Raw genomic sequence first — 8486 nt, forward strand, 5'->3', positions numbered from 1 at the left:
GAAACCTGGCAATGGTCGGATGAAGTGAAATTATGATTAAATAATTTGGCACCTGGAAATAAACTCAACCAATTAATGCTAACTACTCCTTTATCTAGTCGTTCTAGAATATTATTAGGTCCATGAATTTTTTTCCTCCATGTAAACTTGCTACCTTCAAAAGGTAATTCAACACACTCTATAGAGTCAAATAAGCGGTTCATATATGTTAAACGAGATAATTGAAAAGAACTTCCCCCTTGTTTATCTTCTCGAGAGCTAAGTTCATTAAAATCTCCTAATAAAATAAAAGGACTATCTAACGTCTTAATATACTCAATTAATTCCTCCCAAAACAGTTGTTTCTGCATATAATTTGGAGGGGCATAAAGAAAAATCACTACAAACGAACAATCCATAGATAGAAGACTAACATTGCATGCTAAAAATCTTGCATTTTTATGAAGAACTGAGAGACTAAAGGGGTTGGAGGCATTATCTTTCCAAAACAACCAAATACCACCCGCCAACCCCAAAGAAGGGAGATAGTCAGAGTGCTGAAATCCACAATATCTAACACACCCATCCCCCGGTGGAATTTGAGCCTTAGTTTCACATAGCATCATAATTTGCACTTTATGGGCTAAGCTAAAATCTTTGACTTCCTCCATAGCTAGGTGCCTTCTACACCCTCTAATATTCCAAAAACTGATATTCATTTTAATAAAAAAACAACAAACTTACTTAGGGCAAACCCTAAACACACTAGTCGAAAATCCAAGAGGAAGGAACTGTCATACAGTTTACTATTAGGATAATAAATCCCCCCAAACTTGAATGAAAGCATACAAACAGCGAAAAAACTAAGAAATAAACAATAGGAGTCACTTATTACAATAGCAACAAAGAGCAAAAAATTAACTAACCAGATGAACTTACAATGAGCCCAACAAAAATACATCAACTTCTTAATACCACTTTTAACATTAACACAAAAAGCTTTATAATCAACTACTGAGATTACAATAGCAAGATTACATAAGCTTACATTGGCTACCTGCCCAATTACTAAGGGCCAAAAACAGCACTGCCATTGAATAAAAACATAACCTTGGATGTCATCAAAGCAACTGGCAGCTAGGGACGTTACAAAATATGAGAAACCCAACCTCCATCTTCTACAGCACCTACCAAGACTGAGAGGGAAGGATTCCCATAGCATTATAAGGACAAAAATATTTACAAACCACAAAAACTTGATCAATTTTAATGCCTTCATAACATTAAACCCCCAGCTGAACCAAATACCCCTACCACCAAACATTCTACACACTGACATCCCAAAAAAAAAAATTATCATCTACCATTAAACATTCATGCTTTGTATCTCTTCAGACCTGAAGAAGCCGAATCATCCTCACTATTACCCTTCCTCCTCTTAGAAGCACTAGAAAGAGAGGTGGGTTCCATAGGAGGATCCTGCTCAACACCCAAAGAGCTAATATGTCTCACAATAGAGCTGGCAGAGTCAATAGAATGGAAAGGGGAATCATGATTAGCAGGAATATCATCACAAGTTCTATCCTCATTATGAAGAATCATAGTGTCATTCTCCACATCAGATTCAAACATAGAATAGCCCCCAAACTGTTGCTCAGCTAAATGCACCAAAGGGCCAAATTGATTACCATCAAAAAACTCACCTGGATACACAACTTGAAGAGGAATGGGAGACAACTCAATATCAGCAGCAATGGGTGGAGCAAGGTCACAACCTACACCCTCACCTGCCTCCTTGGAGGAGAAATCAATCACAGCAGCTTGAAAAGCACCAGAGGAGGGTAATATAGGAGGGAAAGCCTCAAGAACAGTATCATCATCAGAGTCAGACAGGCTACCATACTGAGGGGCAGAGGCAAAAACAAGGGCCTTGCCTTTACCTTTACCATGAACAGGAGCAATAGCAGGAGAAACCTTCTTCACAACAGGATCTTTAAACACAATCCCCATATCTTTTTCTTACCAAACTTAGGAGCAGAATTTGAAAACCACCAGACTTCATATGAACATTAGCTTTAGCATGCCTATACACTGACTTAGGTTTAGCTTGCACCACATTGGCTTCCACAGCCCTGGTAGCAAGATGAACTGACCTATTAGCCAGAGATAGGATCTCAACTAAATGCTTTTGTTTAGGACTTTTCAGAAGGGACACAGTGATCTCTTTTTTGGGAGCATGCAACAAGGAACACACATCTATAGAATGATCCTCAATCCCACAGAAAGAGCAACCAGCACTAAAATCTTCATACCAAATCACATAGCCACATTTTTGCCCACCAGCACGAGTTAGTTCAGCATATTCTAGAAGAGGTTAAGTTATATCAACTCGAATACAAGCTCTAGCAAATCTTATTTTATTCCTTAACAGAGAATTTGAATCCAATTTAACTAACATACCAACATTGTTAGCAGCAAACAAGTTAGCCAAAGACTCAAAATTAAGCAACTCAGTTGGGAATCTAGGAATACGAACCCAGAGATCAACCCATTTGATCTCTTCTAGAAAAGGATCAAAATTGGGTCTCCAAGCCTGAAGTACAAACAAATCACCTTGGACATGCCAAGGTCTCTCAGCCCATACAATATCAATATCATTAGGGTTAGCAAATTTTAACAGAATCCAATGATTACCCATTTCTAAAAACTCAATATCACCTTTAACAAACTTCCACTCAGATTTCGTACGAGAAATGATAGTGCGAACATCCAGAGGTTCACCCAACATCTTACCTATCAAACAAGACTTAGAAAGCTCTTTGATATCTTCCTGAACCTGAGCAAGTTCATCAACTACAACTGACTCAGGATAGGCAGCATCAAATGGGGGATCATGCGTAACATTATCAGTCTGAGCAGCATTAAGACCATTTTTAACAGACAAACTCTCATCAGGGGTTCTAAGAGACTCTTGAGACTGGGTCTCAAGTGTCTGCAAAGGTCCTGACTCAAGCACAGCAGCTTTAAAATTCATATCCATACTAAAACGAAAAACTTGGCAAGAATTTAGAGAGAGCCAAAGAAGAGAAAGTCTATAGAAGCAGACTATAGAAAAAAGAAGAAGAGAAGAAGTGGTTAACAAACTCACCTTCTTAGGGTTTATATAGAAGATACTACCAGCACCAGCACGAACACAAATCTTCTCAAAACACTTATTAATGTTACTTGCCATCGCCATAAATGCTAGGTTGCCACTCTGGATTGACATTCTGCAAACTTGATGAACAGCACGCCAAAATTTGAAGAGAATTAAGAGAACCCCTACAATTGTAATGAATGACAATACCACAAAAGGCACCCTAAACTCACACATCACTCCACTTCTCTGCCAAATAATTAATGCACTGAAAACTCTCACCCAATAGAAAGCCCCAATTCTCACAAGAAACCCTAAAATGAGCCAAATCAGAAGAGGAAAGGAAATTACAGCCTGGCTATCATCATTTGAGGCTAAAAACCAAAGCTTTAAGTAAGGATTAACCCTATGAACATAGGGTAGATATGAATTAACTCTATTAATCACACTGACTTTAGTAGACCTAATCAACGCCACTAGGCAATTTAGCCAGCACGCTGCTCTCTTAGCACAACTGATTCGACAAGAGAGGGATTTACTTTGGTAATTTAGACTGGAAGTACAGAAACAACCATTAAAGGACGGAAAATTCAGAGACTTTCGATGGTCACCTAGGGTTTCAAGAGGAAACTGAAGGGGCTTTCTTGCTTTTTTCTTTTTCACTCTTTTTCGCTTTCGCTTTTTCTTTCTCTTTCTCTTTCTCTCTCTAACTTTCTCTCTCATCATCTTTTTTTGGTGTTGTTTTTAATCCTACCTATAATTATATGAGTAAGTTATAATTTAACTTAATTAGTATAGTTATATATATGAGTAAGTTGAGTTATAATTGTACGTCACATCAAATAACACTAATAATGAACACATAATGCCATTGCATGAGTCCTTATATGAAGTACTAAATTACTAGTGTAGTAATGTTGTAACTTCAAGGTTTTACGCTGAATTCTAAATATAAATTTTAATTTGAAAGTTGAGTTCCTTAATAATAACTTGGTGAAAACATATCGAGTATACTACCATCTACTATATATGCCTAAATATTATTTCTTTGAACATTACTTATTTTGTACTCCCTCCGTCCCAAAATATAGTACCCATTTCTATTTTAGGAGTCAAATTTTAAAAACTTTGACCAAATATTCTTGTTAATGTATACAAAATAACATATTCATGAGGGGTCTTGTTAGATTCGTCTCAATGTATAAATTCGTAATATCAATTTTTTATATTTTTTACTAATAAAAATAGAAGATATTATAGGTCAAAGGTACATATTGGAGACTATGCAAAATAAAATGAGAACTATATTTTGGGACGGGGCAGTAATATATAGAGCATTAGAGCTCCCATTGACTAAAAGAAAAGGAGTAATGAGAAGATAAGTAAAAATGTCTTGGATATAAAATAGGAGCCTAAATGTCTCCTGATCAATGACCCTCCATAGGCTCCAAAAATTCCTCACCATATCTCCCGTATCAGGGGCGGTGGATTTAGGTGTATCACTCCATCAATCATATAAAATTTTCTGGATATGTGCTGTGTATAGGTAGGCAAATCTCAAGTATTAGTATTAAATTATGCCAATTACTTATACAAGAGAGAGTCCCCATGCAAATAGGAACATATGGAAGATAGTCCCAACTCCCAAACAAACGCAATCTGCCTAAAAAATAATAATATCACAAAAATATTCCACTACACATGCTACAGTAATATTACTTGTCGGGACTCCCAATTAAACTTCCACATGATTTCAATCAAGAGTTAGGAGTATCAAGGAAAACATGACACGAGAACTAAAATATTGCGTCAGTTTCATATTAATCGCAATACATTTTCTGTATAAAGATTTAGAAAGTTGATAAAATGAAATATAAATGTTGTTATTTTATAATTAAAGTTGATTTAATAGACGACAATGGATGTTTATACTTTCTCTGTTTAGAAATAGTTGCATCATTTCATAATTTTACGTTTGTCAATGTATTATTTTAAACATTAATATCTCTAATTATCAATAAGTAAAAATTATAAAAAATTGATATTAAAATAATATAGATTAAAAAGGAATTTAATAAGATCTCATATGACTATGTTTTTCCTAAAATATAAATCACCAAAGACAATCAAAGTACAAAATGTAAATAATAAACACTATACAAATGGTGCAATTATTGCTAAACGGAGGAAGTATATACCATAAACTAGGGATACATTATGAATAGGCCTAAATGAGTAGAGTTGACTATTAGTTGGTATGAACAGGCCTAAATGAAGAGGAAACAAGTTATCATGAGCCGAATATTATCTCAATTTTTGCAACTGATGAACAGATTATTTAGGGGATCGTGGATAAATTTCCAACCGCAGCCATAAAAGTAGTTTATTACACACTGGGAATACAATTTATTGGTGGACACAGATGGTAGGTGTGGATGTTTAGGAGCCAACTGGCTATATTATGATGATATTTTGGTGACTTCAACTACATAAATGTTCCCGCATGTAAATTTATTTAATCGCGCGATAAGCACGTTGCCGAATAAATTCATGAAAGTGTTGATTCAACAGACAAATGGATTGATCAGCTATGGTGGGACAAGCTGGTAGGGGGAGTAATTGGGCGAATGGAGGGAAGTTATAAGGAACATTCAATTCATGAGATAGTACTCTTTCTTCACCCTTGTCATATCTATACAAATATATTTAAAAGTCATAAACTCATAACTAAAGAAGTATATGTGCGATCCAACACTCTCCTCATTAATGTTGTGTAATGGTAAGGTCTCGAACATGTGACCTTTGTAACGAAAAGTAACAGTTTAATCATCAATACACTATGATTTTATTGTCTAATGTTTAAAATAAAAAATGATAAAGTCTTATAATAAATATACTTGACTAAAAAGACGTAAACAAGTATATACATCTCTAACACTCTTATTACGTAACCGACAAGAAACTATTGATGTCATATTCTCTTACCACAATTCTTTTAAGCTATTATATATTTTCAAACTTAAACATTTCAAATTTTTACTTATCACGTCATGACGTAAACTTTTCAATTATTAATGGAAAAAAAATACAAAAAGTGGCAAAATAAATTATTAAATTTAAGAATAATAACATATTTGTTTATTTCAATTGGCCCGAGCCATCGCGTGGACCAAATTACTAGTAGATATATTAAAAGGTGTTCTTAACCAAGAAACGGGTACACGTGACACTGTTCCTTAGGTTGTTTTACTACACATGATCCATATAGAAAAAAAAATTAATATAGTATACACATTGTATAAAATTTGATCACATGACGTTCAAGTATAGATACTAAAGTCTGCGGTTTTGGACCTAAAACGCAGCCCTTCGTTGTGAAGGGCTGCGGTTTTAAACCCCAACCCTTCACTTTTAGTGAAAGGCTGCTGGCCAAAAACGCAGCCCTTAGGCCTGTTTTGACCATAGCTCTTCCGTTTTTTTCCACTAGTGTGTGTATATATATATATATATATATATATATATATATACTTCCTCTGTTTTTTTAGATGTTACACTTTTCAAATCACAGACTCCTAGGTAATTTTTGGAGAGGAGAAGGATAGAGAGAATGAAAAACAAAAGGATCCATTGTGAACATGTGATAGGAGAGAAATAGAGAAAAGTTATTACCCAAAATAAACGTATAACATCTAATTTAAAACTTCCTAAAATAGAAAGTGTAACATCTAAAAAAAACAGGAGAAGTGTGTATATATATCTATATATATATATATATATATGGTTGAGATCTAGTGAGAACACATACTTATATGAGAACACTTTAAAATTTAGAACACAAACATATTTTTTTTAGAACATAAGAGTATAATAAATACATATTTTTAATATAACATTAATACCTTATGTTCTAAATCTATTCAAAAATGTTCTGAATTATTTCAAAGATGTTCTGAAATATTGCAAGTGTGTTCTAAATTTATTCAAACATGTTATTTATTATTTCAAACATGTTTCAAATTATTTTATTGTGTTCTAGAACTTTTCAAACATGTTCTGAATTACTTCAAACATGTTTCAATTCATTTTAATTATGTTCTGAAATATTTCGAGTGAGAACAAATATTATATGTGAGAATAAAGGTAGGTCAGAACATGATGTATATTATTTTAGAACATGATGTACATCGTTTTAGAACATGATGTACAACGTTTTAGAACATGATTTACATCATTTTAGAACATGATCTACGTCGTTTTAGAACATGATGTATCCGTTTTAGAACATGGCTCAGTATTTTAGAACATGATATACATTAATTTAGAACATGATATACATTTTGCATGCTTTGATCATGTATGGTGATAACGTGATTATAATCGAAACGATATAATGTGGAATACCAAAATTTCAACCAATACCACTATAATATCTTTTTGTTCCTCTGGTTGATGAAGTAGGAAGGTTTCCTACTTTCGTTCATTCATTTAAGTTGGTAAAAAGGATAAATCATATAGTAAGAAAACAAAATCGAACAACAATCTGCACTTAAGATGAATGACGCCATTGAAATCGAAAAAAATCGAACAAAAATCTGCATTGAAATAAAAAAAAATCAAACAAAAATCTGCAAGGCAAGAATATCAAATTAAAAATTTCGAATAAAACCTGTTGAATTATGGACAGAATAGTGTGGAATCCGCAAAAAATCTAACTAAAACTTTGAAAAATTACTCCATGAATGACGCCATAGAGGAGGGAGAAAGTTGTGCAAAACCTAGAGAAAGAAAAAAAAAATGACGCCATAGACGTGAAAGTTTGTGGGGAAGAAGGAAGAAGGGAGTAAGGGTAAATCTAATTACAAAAATGCCATTACTCATAAGTGTATTTAGAATAGTTAGATTAGATTAGATCTAAAGGTCCAGATTTGTTCTCACATAGAGCAGGTGTTCTCACAAGAGCCCTCCTATATATATATATATATATATATATATATATATATATATATATATAATATATATATATATAATATATATATTATATATATATATTAAGGTAAGATGAATTAAGCCCCTTGCAAGGAAGGAGGAAAATTGAAGATCCCTCCTTGTAAAGGGTGAGACTCGATCTCTTGACCTCTGAAATTATATATATATATATATATATATATATATATATATAATATATATAAATATATATATATATATATTATATATATATATATATATATATATATATATATATATGCAGGGGCGGACCCACTTGGGGTCCTGGGTGGCACGTGCCCCCCATTATTTTTTTTAAAAAAATAGTAAAAAAAAAAAGTTAAAAAAAAAAAACGGCTCTGTGTACTGTTCTGTTCCTACTCGCTTT

Source organism: Beta vulgaris, chromosome 1 (assembly GCF_026745355.1).
Source record: "Beta vulgaris subsp. vulgaris cultivar EL10 chromosome 1, EL10.2, whole genome shotgun sequence".
Lineage (NCBI taxonomy): Eukaryota > Viridiplantae > Streptophyta > Magnoliopsida > Caryophyllales > Amaranthaceae > Beta > Beta vulgaris.